A 16,414-nucleotide genomic window follows, 5' to 3' on the forward strand; every position below is an offset into this window, starting at 1 on the left:
TCGTTTTTAGGGTCATTTTATCAAAATGCTATTTTTCCTAGATCAGTACTATCCCTACCAATGACTTGCACCTATTATAAAGTGTGATTTAACTTTTGTTTATTTTTGTTGAGAGCTTTTAAAAAATCTTGTTCAGGTGGGGCAAGTGTACCATATGGATTTTTAGTATGGAAAAAAATACGAATTGCTGCAACATCATTTTTTATTGGGAAATAAATACATAAACGTACTTAATAACTGATAAACAATTGTTAAAAAATTGTCCATACCAAATATAGTGATATTATGAAAATTTCCTTTTTTTCATCTAAATAATATTTTTTTTTTCGTAAAAACGATCATATTTTTAGTAAAATAATATTATTTAATCTAAAAATGAAAGAAACGTCGCAAATACATCCTAATCTGATGTATCTAAGTGATAACAGTTCAATTGTTAGCAAACTAACATGTTGTTTCATGCATTTTTCCTCTTGTCCCAACGGGTTGTTCGTCTTGCCCCACTAGTTGAGCAGAACGTACGGAAAATACAAATTTTTAAAATCATTTTTTTGCATTAAAAAACAGGATTTTTTGAAAACTTGTTCTATCAGAGTCTTAGTCAAGACCTGGAATAAGATGATTATTAAAAAATCCGACAGTTTTTTAACGTTTTTAATGGGTTATAACGATCATTTCCTTAGCTTGTTACACTTGCCCCACTTTCCCCTACCAATGCACCAAATGGTTCCAGCGGTTGGTACCTCCTCGTCGCCGTCGACTCTCCAAAGGCACCTGCAGGCAGGCAACAGGTGCTAAATAAAAGGCACTCGACCTCGCGTCCTCAGCGCTTCCCCCCTTTTCCCTTTGGATACAGTACACCATCGCCATACTTATATGAGTGGTAGCGCTCACACGTAGAGGTCAAACCGAAGTGCTACCACGTATAGCAGCGCATGCAGATTGTACACACAGCTTAGCAGAAGAGAGAGCGAGGATGGATGCAGGAAACTCGACGCGAATTCAACAACATTTCACGCCTTTCCTCTAAAGGGCTCAAGTGGCTGGCGAGAGGGCTTCACCTGGGCTAGAGACCTGATACTACCCTCGGGTCTAGGAGTGATTCCGCGAGGGTACTCGGGTTAAACGAGAGGAGCGCGAACAGCAGCGATAGCCGCGCAGCCGTTTTGCTATTGAATAGTGTAATTTTGTCTGGATAACGGGAAGCGTTGATTAGTGAACGGTTAATTGGTTATGGGGTTTTCACAACTGCAATTAATTAGGATGCATTTCTGTAGTAGCATTGTTTTTTTCGGTTACGATTCAATTTTTTTTAATTAAGCCTCCAAGACCATACTTCTATTGCCATAACGAATCAGAATTAAATTCTGCACAAATGTTTGGACGTGTGTCATGCAATACCTCTCGAGGTATATCCTAGTTTTCTACTAACATTGAGTCCAAATCCTCCCTACATACATCTATACCACTGAGGTGCCGCAGGGGTCCTTGTGCACTTTAGATAGGTGTTTACTAACATTCCTTCATTTCCCCGAGGATAGCTTGGACCCGGCCAGGACCCGGTAGTATTACACGCTCATCAAAAGCTGAAGACATGGTATCTCCCGTGTTGGATTATTGTTCCGGATGAGGATCTAATACAGCTACATCAAACAGTGGGATAACCGTTGTGGAGCCTTCCGGTAGAAATGCTAATGCTAAAATGTCTGGGCGTGTGTGGGGAAAAGATGTTTATCAAAAATCTCTTGGTAGGGTACGGTAGTCATCAATGAGACACTTTTGGTTTTCAACATTCAACGATTTTTCTAATTTTTTCATCAGCATGTTTTAATGAGCTTTTAGTTGCATTATCTTTCTTTTAATGTGTTCTAACATTGACCAAAATGTGTCTCATTGTAGACGCCCTTGGCAGGAACAATGAGACAGCTGGGGAACAATGAGACACTCTACGAAAATCAACATTTTTCTAGCAAAACATCATGTTTTTGTATTGTTCCATTGCAGGTGACTTGCCTTGAACATTTTAGAGCAATTTTGCCAACATGCAACTTTTAATAACAAAAGTTACACTAAAAAGTATTTAAATTTTGTAAAATCCATATATTAATACCAAATAACTTTGTATTTTTGGTTAAATGAAGTTTAAACTCTCTAAATATGCCAAATATGACCGAGCCACGTAGCCTAGTGATAATGCTCCCGCCAAGTAAGCGGCAGATCAGGGTTCAATTCCCGGCTCGGACCAACACAACTGGTGATCGTTTCTCTTCTGGTTTCGATTGCTTAGTAAAGGGAAGGTAGTGTATCGTCACAAACTGGACCTTATCACAACACCTTAGGGAGGCGACCTATGGAATGTTAACATTAACCTTAACATGTTAACATTAAGTTGAGAATGAAATTGCCACTGAATCCGCTTTGTAAATGCCGGCTCCGATACTCTTCAAGGGTGTTCCCCTCAGGAACTGAGAAAGAAGATTTAAATATGCCAAAAATCACTTTTAATTCATGTTTTAAAAGATTTCCATCGATTTTGAAAAGTTTATTGAAGAAAAATCAAAGTGTCTCACAGTGTTGCAAATGAGTGATAGAAAAGCTATCCATTGATTATCTCTGCCAGGGCTTGCGAAATTTCGACTTTTTTGGTGATAGCTGACAGAACACTCCAATCGTCTTCACCACGACAACCTGATTTTTACATTCTACTTTCGTTCGTTTCACACACAAAGGAATGAGTGCTACGCAAAGTCACTCACACAATCATTGACTTCCCTCCAGGAGAAAAATCGCTTGGAGAGCGTTCGTTTGACATTCTACCGAGATTCCGATCATCTCTCCAATGATAGCAATCATATGACTCCTGTCACCACGCAGTATACATTAGGAAGAGAGAGACAAAAACGAGAGAAAGAGCACGTTGTCTCGTTCGGGCGGCTGATTGAGCTTGAGGCATTTTGCGTTCGTTTCGTCTTCGTGTTTACGTTCACTGACCGTCGCCAAGCAACGACGGTCATGATTGTGTGTCAGCGACGGTCACGTTGTGTGTCAGCGATCAAATATCGTTTTGGGAAATGATCGCTGACAGAATGTTCTATCGAATATCGAGCAGTCCCATTCAGTGATAGATCCTTTTTCAAGCATTGATCTCTGCACCAAAAATATCCGAGAGTATAGCGGCCGTCACAATAGCTTGTGAGATCTCTTCTTTTGTCTTGTGATTCCCAGCGATGTCATTCTCTCTCTATCCCTCCTCCCCTTTTCCTCGACTATGCGCTCTCACCGCTGAGTCTCTCAATCTCTCCGAAAACTGCAATGATAGAACGCGAGATGGCGATTAGGAGCCGACCACGCATGACGTCCCGTTAAACTGCGTTTGCGAAATTGGTTTGGTGGCGGCTTTTGTGGTTAAACGCTGTTGCAGTAGCATGATCGTGGAAGCGGGAAGGAGAGAGAAAAGGAGAATGTCAATCGCGAGTGTGTAAACACGAAAACGTGTTCGGCTTTGTTCGGCGCTGAGAGTTTCAATAAGGAGAAAAGAGCAGTTGTATTTGAGGCATGAATATTCAGGCGGGATAATTGTAGTTGCTGAGAGCTGATATTTTGATATTTTAACAACCCTGGTGTCTCATTGATACCCATGGGCTGAAATGAGTGGGGAACAATGAGACAGCCCTGGATTCTGGGTATATTCTAAATTTTGGCCAAATATAATGAAAGGACTTTGTAGCCCAGCTTAATCCCTATGGAACGTCGAAAGAAATTTGAAGAAATATTAGTTTTGGTGTAAATGGCAGCCTACGAGCAAAATTTTTTTTCTGTCCATAATTTACTTTTACACCCCAGAATCAAACATTTATGAATTACTTTTCAAGGGAGCGTCCATAACCAAAGCCAATTATATGGCATACGTGTATCCAGTAGACACACTACGACTTGTGAGAGCCATTTTATCATTGTTCCCCGTGTCTCATTGATGACTACTCTACCCTACATACAATATCTAAATGAGCAGAATAAAGTTTTTATGAATATATTTTCCTTACAATTTAAATAGTTTCCGAAAAATTTATAGCGTTATGGCACATTTACAACTCTAGAGTTTTTTTTTTTTTTGAAAATGTCCTATAAACTATTGTCTTTTATATGTTTATAGGACCTATTCAAAAAAAATCCAGAACTGATCAACACTTGAATAACAAAAACTACATTTCACGTAGATCAGCGTGGTCTGACAACTGGAACAACCCCGAATTTTGACTATTTTCGCCAAAATCATAAGAATTGTTACAAAAACTCACGAAACTAGGTTTGTTTTGAACAATTTCATGGTTCGCGTTGTAATAATCTATCGAAACAGCCAAAGCTTCGTCAGATAGTAAACAAAAACAATACAAACACAGAACATCACAACTAAAGAGCATTAAAATTCATAAACATGTTAGAAAAAAAAAGTTATTTTGAAAACCTTGAAACGCTGGTGCAAATCTGAAAGACACGGCGCTGGAACAAAATATTATAAACCTAGATACCCCATTAAAGATTAATATGTAAAAAGTAGGGTTTTACCGGCCTGAATAAGGATCTGAAGAAAAATTAATATTCTATAGGTGAAAATTTCGTTTTTTTAAAGGTTTTTGATTTTTTATAAAGAGTTTTTAACTGACTTGCACTTATAGGTGGATCGACAATGAATTTTTTGGACAGATTTGAATATTCTCACCTTCAAAACCTAGTTCAAAACCAGTTAAAAAATCCTTAAAAAACTTTTTTTTTTTTTTTTTGAAAAACGCTATTTTCTCCGATTGGATATTTCGGTTTATAAAACTTTGTTGCAGCCATGCCATGTAGATTTTAGCGGTTTTAGCTGAACGAATTTTGTCCAGGTTTGCTCCATTCGATCTTTTTTTGAATTCAATATAAGAATATCCAAAGCAACTATTTTTTTAAACAATATTGGAATAAATAAAACTTTGGATATGAATAACTAACGAAAATGCATTGATATTGATTTGGACGACCAAATGAAGCAAAATCGCTATAAAGTCTCAAAGAGAGCACTCTATGTTTTTAATACTCCGCAGACTCTCTGTTTAACCAAGGATTATTATCTCATCTAAAAATCTATTCTGTTAGGATATCTTTACTTGTTAGTAATCAACACTAATCTGAATAATTAAAAACAATTGGTTTAGTATCTTCATCAAAGAATCCTAATCAAATTAATTAAAAGAATCGATTTTAATTCATACTCCTACTTCGAACTCCATAACACATCTTCACGATTCTCAAGCCTTCCCCTCAGAATGTATGCATTTTTATCACACCACATATTGCTTTCCATCAGTGTTTGGTTTTCCCGATCAACCCCCCTCCCTCTTTCTTTCATCGGACTCACTTTTCATTTTTCCCTTTCCGGCGGTTTTGTCGGTGAGGTTTTTTTGTTCTTTACCCTAGCCTTCTCTCGAGGCAAATTTATTGTCTGTGAAATATTTTGATTAATTTTATTGTTTCATTGGTCCGAGCACCAGAGTTTCGCCTCGTTCGGATTGAACTGTTTGTCTCACACGAGTTCTCCTCCTATAGGGAAATCTGAGCCAAGCTAGGAGCCGGGAGAAAAAAAGAAAAACAAAATCAATTTTCTCACAGATTTTCCGCCTGTCGCAGCGCGCGCCTCTTTGAGAGTAGGAGCGATGCGAGATATAAATCTTGCCGAGGACGACAGGCAACACGTGATTTATGCATAAAAAATCGGTGCTTCTTTTTGCTTCCCGTCGCAACTCCTAACTTACCCCGCACAACGATTCACGATGCTTTTCGGAATCCTTCAATAAAAGTTTTGGGTGGTGGAAAAAGTGCGCCTTAATTGTTGCATTCTGCTTTGAATTTGAACGCACCGAACAAAAGTCGTGTCAAGGTTTTTTTTCTCCTTTTATAGCAAACACCTGTTGTACGAAGCTCTGAAAAGTAAAACTAACTAGCAGGAGGAGGGGAGAAAAGGATTTTAAGTGATCCTGCATCATCTTGCCGCAATCGCCTCCGGCGATACAATGTCTTTCAAAAATGCGCACTGAACAAGCCAAGTGTAGTGGAGGGAAGATTCGGTGGAAGGAGCACCTGTTAGGCACAGATCAGGAACATCAGAAATTGATAAACAGATTTAAAGTTTGAGTTTCTCTTATCGATTTCTCAGTACTTTGTCATGTTTACAACCATGATGTTCCGTGGAAAAAATACATACAGTTTAGTCCGTTTGTCTGTGGTCCAATGATGTATGCGTGGCAGATGTTTTATTATGATAACATTTCTCCTGGATGTTTTTGTTATGTCTTGAAAAAGTTAGTATAGCAGAATCTCGTGGTACTTGCTCCAGATGATGCTTGTATCTTTGTGAGCTTCGTTTTTTCTGATCCTTTAGAATCTCTTCAGATTGTATGAAATGCGTTTCTTGTTCTTTCAAACAGTTCACCATTTACCACTGAACAAATCTTGTTATGAACTTTTTGTGTCATGAGGCTATTTAAGAATTCCACCCTTCCATCTGTAAAACGATTCTCCTGCACGATTAACCTCATAATCGCAATAATAACCAAACAACGCTCATTGCGAAACCATCGCGACCAATAAAACGTATCTCTTTCCGTCTGGTCCCGCCGAAAATAGCCAGCCCCACGAAGATCCACTTCTTGGGTAAATAAACACCGGCACCAAAATCGATACTTTCTCCTAAAGTTGGCCGCAAATAACTTCCAAGAAACAACGAAAACCGCTCGTGCCGTGCGCTTCTGCTATAATAGAACGAGGACTTGTGCACCAATTTGAACCGATATCCCCGAGGGAGAATTTCGCAAAGGAAAACCGTCCACAAACCTCTCCACTAGCTGCCACGTGGTTGTGTTCAGGTTTCGTAAAATGCACGTGGAGCACCGGTGTGGTGCACTCTAAAGCTCGGGGTTGCACCGAACCCCAACTAGACGCAGCGTAAGAAAAGACGTTTTCCTTGTAGAGCTCTATCTTGGGTTGTTCAGGAGAGTGCAGCGCAACATCCTTGGCGGTAGGACGAAACTGGGAGCGGGTGGTGCAGAAGAGGTGGTTGATTTGAACCCACCCCGGCACGACTTCCGCTGTCCCGCTGCAGGATACCGAAGCGAAAGAGTGTCCTTTGCTGCTGGCGAAACCGAGGACATGGTGTCAACTGAATTCGATTTATTCGTTTGGCAGAAAATATCTAGTCTTTTTTTATTAGGTCCTATAAACATATGGAACACAATAGCTTATAGGACCTTTTCAGAAAAACTCTTGATATGAAGAAATAAAGGGTTGAGCACAATGAAAGAAACATTCCGTAGCATCATAGCTTGTGTTCAGGCACAAGGAAAGAAACATTCCGTAGCATCATAGCTTGGAAGGCACGTCGACGATTAAAAGATTCAAATCAATGCTATAAAAAAATGTCTTCATAAATCTAAAATTAAAATCCACATTTTCAAAAAAAGTATTGGGAAGAAAAACTCTTAATTTTTCAGAAAATTTAAGGGTTGGAAGTTTTTATTGTTTTGTGTGACTTTGCCAATGTTTTTTAAAATGTAATTTTTTTAGAGGTCAGTGTTTTTACTAACATTTGCTATATTTTAAGTAAAAGAAGTATGCAGTAATTTTTGTAGTGCCCCAGACTATGCCTCTACGCATTTATTTACAATTTAAATTATAATGGTGCCATTTTATAGCAGAAAATGTTAAAAAAATACGCAAAAAATTGAAAAAGTTACTGTAAAAACATGAAAAAATTAGATAGGCAAAATGTAATGATAGGAGGTGGTAGAGTAGGACAAATACTACCAAAAACAAACATAAACTAAGCAAGATTAATGCAGATTAAAATACTAAAAATGAAACAACAAAAACATAAAACAAGAGAAGTAAAGTTTTTCGTAGAACAAAAGTTGCTCAAAATGACCTCCTAAAAACGGAAAAATAAAAATTTTCGAAAGAAAAATTTGGGCAGTACAGAGTTAACAGAAATCTCAAGTTTGATGCTGATTGGACCATCCCTTTATTCTTGGCACCGCCCTCTTTTTTGACGATTTTCTAAAAAAAACTTTTTTTTCTTTTAATCATAACTTTGCAACAAAAATCAAAAAATCAAATTATTCGCTCTACAGCATTGCCTTTGCGTTCTCGATTGCGAGATTCCTACTCGAAACTACTTGAGCAAAATACTTTCTACAGGTTGCATTTTATAGAAAATTGTCCAAGGAATTCGATAAAAATAAAATTTTAACCCTGAAATGCCCATTAATATTATATTTTAACGTTTAAGTATTAACATACAGTTTTGACCAATTCCTTATGGGTAATTCTCCGCCAACTCACACAGCAGTTGCCCCGACCCCTCTTCAATTTGCGTGAAACTTTGTCCTAAGGGGTAACTTTTGTCCCTGATCACGAATCCGAGGTCAGTTTTTTGATATCTCGTGACGGAGGGGCGGTACGACCCCTTCCATTTTTGAACATGCGAAAAAAGAGGTGTTTTTCAATCATTTGGAGCCTGAAACGGTGATGAGATAGAAATTTAGTGTCGAAGGGACTTTTATGTAAAATTAGACGCCCGATTTGATGGCGTACACAGAATTCCGAAAAAACGTTTTTTTCATCGAAAAAAACACTTTAAAATTTTTAAAAATTCTCCTATTTTCCGTTACTCGACTGTAAAAAAATTTGGAACATGTCATTTTATGGGAAATTTAATGTGCTTTTCGAATCTACATTGACCCAGAAGGGTCATTTTTTCATTTAGAACAAAATTTTTCATTTTAAAATTTCGTGTTTTTTCTAACTTTGCAGGGTTATTTTTTAGAGTGTAACAATGTTCTACAAAGTTGTTGAGCAGACAAATTACAAAAAAAAAAAATGATATATAGACATAAGGGGTTTGCTTATAAACATCACGAGTTATCGCGATTTTACGAAAAAAAAGTTTTGAAAAAGTTGGTCGTCGTTGATCATGGCCGTTCATGGTCACCCGCGACAGACACGGACGACAAAACAAAGAGAAACGCAAAAAGTAACTTTTTCAAAACTTTTTTTCGTAAAATCGTGATAACTCGTGATGTTTATAAGCAAACCCCTTATGTCTATATATCATTTTTTTTTTGTAATTGTCTGCTCAACAACTTTGTAGAACATTGTTACACTCTAAAAAATAACCCTGCAAAGTTAGAAAAAACACGAAATTTTAAGATGAAAAATTTTGTTCTAAATGAAAAAATGACCCTTCTAGGTCAATGTAGATTCGAAAAGCACATTAAATTTCCCATAAAATGACATGTTCCAAATTTTTTTACAGTCAAGTAACGGAAAATGGGAGAATTTTTAAAACTTTTTTAATGTTTTTTCGGAATTCTGAGTACGCCATCAAATCGGGCGTCTAATTTTACATAAAAGTCCCTTGGACACCAAATTCCTATCTCATCACCGTTTCAGGCTCCAAATGATTGAAAACACCTCTTTTTTCGCATGTTCAAAAATGGAAGGGGTCGTACCGCCCCTCCGTCACGAGATATCAAAAAACGGACCTCGGATTCGTGATCAGGGACAAAACTTACCTCTAAGGACAAAGTTTCACACAAATCGAAGAGGGGTCGGGACAACTTTTCCCGATTTCGTGTGAGTTGGTAGAGATTTACCCTTATATTTTTATTTGTTTTATTTTATCACCATCGTGTTCCCCGGACCATTTTACATAATTATCAATGTAAACCTAAAACTTAAATGAACTATTGACGAGCTACAGAGATTTGATTGAAACAAGTTTGATTTTGCGCTCAAAAGTAAAAGACACCATCTACCACCTTATACTACTTTTTTTATTTTTTTTATCTTCTTAGGATCTTTGTTAGGCCCATAACTTGATCCGCCCTGTCTTCTGTAAAGTTGAAACTCATGTACAGTTGAACAACCACAAGTTCAACTCATTCCATTTTCATACTGAGTAGACACCTTGCACGATACAGTAGCTATAGCACCAACACTGTACATAAGAAACGGTCTACCGCAAGCTACCGAGCAGAGCCATCTCTTGCGCTGCTCTGCTTCTGGTTGTACGTACATATTGTCGTTTTCATTAGATATGATGAAAATTGAATTTTAATTAATTAAAAGACTAATTAGTCTCCAACAGTAGTGGTACTCGCTGCCGTCGCCGGTCGGAAATCCTCGGTGGGATCCGAACGAAGATGTTTAACAATTTGAGGTCGCGAACGGATTTGAACACTTTAATTGAGAAGGGATTTGAAGGATATGCAAACTTTCACATTTCAACTGTTGCGTCCGTGTGTGTTCAGCCCCAAGAAAACGTGCGGAGGACAGCTCCTGTTGACAGAAACTGCTTACCCAGCCAAAGAGGGATTCAATTTGAAGCATGGCATTACCCTCTTCTGGGTATCATTTGTCCTGCTATAGAACGCCACAAGTAGGGCGCCCCATCGTTCCAAATCAGTCCCCAAATGTCAAAGTTGTTGCATTCACTCCGGTCTCCCCTCCCCCGCTACACCCAATATTGGAGTTTTCCGTTGAAGAAAAAAGGAGCATTTTCTAGGTCTGTTTGCCTTCCGTTCCTTCGTACGGCACACTTCAGAATCTTTTCCAGCAGACGACCAACTTAGTTTGTGCAGCACTCTTCAACCATACACACAGTCACCAGTGTGTAATGACTTCCCCGGTTGAAGAATGAGTTTGTGTATCGTCGTCGCCGTTCATGTATAGTCACGAGAGCGAGTCCTTACGGCTTCACATGAGTAAAGAACAAATTTCCGAAGGCTTTTCACATCGGGCTCAAGAGCCGAGATTCCGGCAGGAACGGATAGCCTTCGGGTAAGGGTTGACTATAGATAGAGGGGTTGGGGGAAATATGTCGTCTAGTGACCTTCTGTTAGCTGCTCCACGAGAAGTAATTTTGGAGCAATAAAAGCTCTGTTTGTACGGAAGTAGATCGTTGGCGAAGCAGTGCCAAAAAACAAGTTTTTGAATCGATTTTTTTTTTTACTCATGTGGATAACAAACAAATTAAACAGGATTCTCGAAAAGAAGTGCAGAACAGCATCCCAAAGTTTATGGAACTAATACAAAAAAGTTCAACCAACAAAAAACGAACTGCTATCAAATGCTCGGAAACACGATACCCTGCTAGAGCGTCAATTCCGAGAAAATTCCGCAGATGACTTTCACTAGCACCTCTTCCACCAGTCCGGTATCCGCTCCATCTCTCACCTGCAAAGTTACATTGACACCAAACCCCACTCCACACACACACACTTCCCAGCTCCACCAGCACCAAACAATAGCCACGAGCTGCCACCAGCTTGAAAATGAACTTAACGGAGTAACTGCAAGCCACACACACCCGGAGCTGGCTTCGGATTCCATCCATTCAAAGGGGGACTCTGGCCGCGACATCCCGCACCGTGTCGAGACACGTGTGCTTTAATGGTATGCTCACCCCCACACCCACACAAAAGACTTCGAAAAGGAAGTGGCTGCGGCTGACGGCATGTTGCGCGGCGAGCATACCTTCCAGGCGAACCCCCTCTCTCTCCACACACACACACTTTAGAAATGGTTGTAGTAATAGGAAATTTACTACCACCCTATTGTGTGCAATGTGTCCTTGCTCCTTCTCGGTCATGGAAACCCCTTCCGTTACCGGCGCTAATGCCCAACCCTCTGACTCTGGGGAAGCAAGTGGTGGACTGGGGAAGCATCTTGACTTATTATTCAAAGTGGATGCTGCTGGTGGAGGTCGTCTCCGGCTTTCGAGGAAACAGTCACGTTCCATCCATTCCCCCGGACGAAAGGGGGAAAGTGGCGAAAGTTACAAGACTGACCACCAGGATTCTGGCTCCTATATAGAGATATGTCGGTGCGGTGTAAAGGGACTCGGACTTGGAAGTCGAGGAGACGATGGCGGTGTGGCCATTATTTGTCGAAACTGACGGAAAGACGACATTGTTTGGTCGAGGAGTGCGACTTGAGAATTCGTCAGCTGTGTGCTATCTTGTGACATAGACCATTTTGGTCGAAAATGAGTTAATGATGACATTTTGCTATACTTAACAAACACTACAAGATGCTTTAACCCGATTTTGTAAACTCGCTTCCGTTTCCCGGATATCGCAATACACACTTGTGACATAGACCAATTTATCATCAAAATGATCGTGCACACTTGTGACACGTCATACATGTTGTTGGAAAATGTGGAAAAATTTTCTTGTTTTTCACAAATTTATGTTGATACACATTTTCTGAAGGCAATGTAATCTTTTGTTTTTGAAAATATACTGATTATGTCGGTTAAACTATTGATTTAAGCCTATTTTAGTTTGTATGGGAATTCTGTGCACACTTGTGACACGTAGTACAATTTTACTTTCGAAACACACTTGTGACACGTGCTTTTCAGACTTTTGTTTACATAATTTACTGTATCTTTTAACTGGTGTAACCAAATTAGTTGAAACTTGGAGCGTTTGTTAAGCGATAGTATACGAACCGATTGCTTCAAAAAGTTTGGCTCTACCATTCATAGTTTTGAAAATATTTATCATCAAACTTTAAAAATCGATTTTCTCGAATAGTACTAAATGGTCTATGTCACAAGATAGCACACAGCTGACGAATTGCTGGCGACGTACACGGATTTTTCTTTGTTGGGATTGGTTCCGGTGATTACCGCTAAGGCTTTGGCTATCACAACTATTCACAATCTTTTTGGAAAGAAAGAGACTAAATAGCATTGTATTGTAGCGTTATATGAAGAAATAGCTAAGCTGACACTTACTTCACTGTAATACCATCTCTTCAACCACATCCGAAAGGATAAAGATCGTGGACTAGTAGTAAAAAGGTACTAAGTACGGATGGAGAGGATAGATCCTAAGATGACCAAGAACATCAAATCAAATCAAATTGTTCACGAACCTACAGAGAAAAAATATTCCTATAAATTTACAGGATGTCTAAGATACAAAATTTTTATTTTCTTTTGTTCAGTAGGTCATTTTGAGCAACTTTTATTCTACAAAAAAAACTTAACTTCTCTTGTTTTATGTTTTTCTTGTTTAATTTTAAGTATTTTAATTTGCATTTATCTTGTTTAGTTTACCTTTGTTTTTGGTAGTATTTGGCCTACTCTACCTCCTCCTTTCATTACATTTTGCCTTTCGAATTTTTTCATGTTTTTACAGTAATTTTTTCAATTTTTGCTTGTTTTTTTCACATTTTCTGCTCTAGAATAGCACCATTATCATTTAAATTGTAAAAAAAATAAATGCTTAGAGGCATAGTCTGGGTCACTACAAAAATTACTGCATACTTCTTTATACTTAAAATATAGGAAATGTTAGTAAAAATTAACCCCTAAAAAAATACGTTTTTTTTAAACATTGGCAAAGTCGCATAAAACAAATCAAACTTCCAACCCTATTTTGTTCTAAAATTTTAAGAGATCTTCTTTCCAATGCTTTTTAAAGATCAAAAATTGATTGAAAAGAGGATTATTGGCAATTTTTAAGATCAAAGCCCGTCTATAGGCGGGATTGGGTTGTAGAGGGTTAAACAAGTGATGAATAAAAACATAAATTTTAGAAGAAGCAATCATTAGAAGAAATAAAATGTATCGACTCGACAATCGACAAGCAATTCTCGTAATTAACTCAAAGGTATTCGCAAAATACATGAAGGAAATGACAATTTCAACAAGCTTGCACCCTCTATAAAACAATCGCAACCAGTGTGCTAGTAGAAGTAGAAGTGGAAATGGTAACAATATTCACTGATAAATACCAAAACGAAGGAAGGCCAACAGTGAGAAATCGTAACTACCGACATGAAACACCGTGAGAAAAAGTTTCAGATTTAGAAATTACTTCAAGCATTTTTTTTTAAATTTTAATATATTTAAAATCAATGTCAAAACCCGCACATGAAACTTAAATCCTTAAAACCTCAAAAAATCAACACAAATCGAAACAAACCTACAAATATTCCCACCGTGCACTGCCTCTCTCTGCAGAGCTTATGAGCCGGCAAAGAGGGATAATCGCTGTTAATTGCTCGAGCCAAGTGGCAAACCCCGTCGACGTCGTCGCCACCAGACCCTGCCTCACCATGCAGTTGTTGACGGTGTCAAATTTCGGCAGTTTTCAGGCCGCCACCACCGGAGAATCGATGGCGAAGGTGGATTTGCTGAGAATGCCACATTTTTTGGGTCGTGTATAGGATTGAGCTGGAAAAACTTTTAAATTTGTTAGTTATGCAAAATGAATTATTTTGTTTAAATATGAGATTTTTGTGGTAACGTGTCCATAATATAAATATTTTAATAAATTTAAAGTTCCCTTTATACGAGTTACATGCATGCTTCAAACAAGCTTAAGAATAATCACGTTTGATTAAAAACAATGAAGTTGCTTCAATTTTGAATTAAATTCAAATAAATAAATATTATTTTAAAAAATTATTTAAATTTCATGAAAAAAACATTAGCAAACAAGTACGTTTCACAGAAACTGAGCGTACATTTGAACAGAGTTTTTCACTATAAACCGAGGTATTCAGGAAAAGTTTTCAACGTTAGTCAGATAGTAGCAAACCTGCAGTGTACTAAAGTGCTCTCCGGGGGAGTTATGCTGAAGTTGACTGGCAGTGCAAAATTTCATTCAACTTGAGTTTGTTTAGCAGAGGCGCTCATATGGTGAATTGCGGTGGGTAGAAGATAGGGCCGTTGCTTCTGTTGGGCGTAATTAGAGAAACTTTTACTCATTTTGGTGAAGTTGGTTCCACTCGTTTCCTTCCTTCTTGTCAGAGAAGGTATGCCAAAATTAAGGGAATTCGTTGCACCAGGATTTGAACGACTTTTCATTTTGTTGATTTTATAAAAATAATAAGTTTGAAAAACAAAAAGTGTATCTGTATTTTTTTAACTTTTCAAAATGATTTGAAGTTGTACGGCTTTGCTTGACATAACCAAGAACAGCTGTAGAACCAACTGGACTACTTTAACGAATCTATTTTTATCAGTTCAACCACCTGAAACGGACGTACACAACGTACCACCTACTTCTCGTTCTTGCTGTTGTTGCTTGCAACTCATCGTTGGCGTCGTAGATTACCTCGATATGCTCTTTTATGTCTCAAAACACACACACACACACAACTTTGTGTTGTTTTTCGGAAAAGGAACTTTCTGTAACACATGCTTCGTACACGTATCACATATCCCTCTCCCTCTACTATTATTAGCTGTGGTAAGCTATTTCGGTTCAAGAGTCGAAGTTATCAGTGCGTCGTTCCGTCGATCGAACCCTTGAGGTACTAGACAACTGGTAATATCGAGTCCTCTCAACTCAACGATGATGATGAGTTGTGGGTGGGTTCGTAACTTTCACGTGGGAAAGTGCTCCCCTCTATACAGAAGAGAGATATGTATGCCAGCAGAGTGACACGGCAATCACGTTTTGTTTACGCTGGCAAAAGTAAATTATCTCTCGTTCTACTTTCCAATCACGGCCGGACCGACTGTGGGTGGGCTGGGCTGGGAAGAGAGCACATTCAAGTACGGAGTATAAACTGCTCAATTAGAGCGATATTGATTCTGTTTAAACACGGGAATGATAACAGGTGATGGGTGGGAAATCAACAAATTCAATTCATAACGGTTATTAAATCAATTGAAATAAGGTCTTGATGGTGTGATTCGATCGATTAACTATGAGTGACGAATTTATGTCTTTGAAAATTTAGAGATATTTTAAAATTTCTACTAGAGAAGTTGGGTGAAGTACTTCAAAAGTAATGCTCAAAATAGATTTTGATTCCAATGAAGAAAAGATATAAAGATTTGACAACCAAATCTTATAATTTAAACGTAGTTTGTCCTAGAAGTAATTTGAATGAAAATTTCATCCAAAGAATGTTGACGACCCTGTAAAACTTTATGAATTGTTGGAAAGTTTTTGAGTATTTCAATGAAAAAGCTATTTGATGATCTGGCAACCCTGTCATAAAATATCACCACTTGAGTGGAAACGTAAAGCTTTTTTCTAGGTCGATTATACTTAGGTATAAAATATGACATTTAAACCTGTTGGTTCTAAGCATTATTTCTTCCAACGATGCAATGCTCTGAAAAACAGGGCGTGTGAAGGGGATTCCCACTCATTCCTTCCCCTGTAGATTCAATCCACTTCAAAGAGTCAACTCTGCGGTTAAAATACGCAGTTGGCATGGCCGCTTTATCGTTTGCTAACGATTAGATGACATATTAATCTTGGATATTAGTAAATCGATATTTGGCAAAAATATTTTGAGAAACATGGCTTAATGATTTAGATTGCAAAAAAAGCAATCAAAATGTGAG

At 38.2% G+C, this 16,414-nt stretch overlaps 1 protein-coding gene across 4 annotated transcripts in view; it reads right to left on the reverse strand.

Moving 5' to 3' along the window:
- Positions 1–16,414, reverse strand: part of LOC120420475 (AF4/FMR2 family member lilli) — a 114,775-nt gene that overhangs the window by 26,197 nt on the left and 72,164 nt on the right. The window lies entirely within an intron of this gene.

This window comes from Culex pipiens, chromosome 2, assembly GCF_016801865.2.
Source record: "Culex pipiens pallens isolate TS chromosome 2, TS_CPP_V2, whole genome shotgun sequence".
NCBI lineage: Eukaryota > Metazoa > Arthropoda > Insecta > Diptera > Culicidae > Culex > Culex pipiens.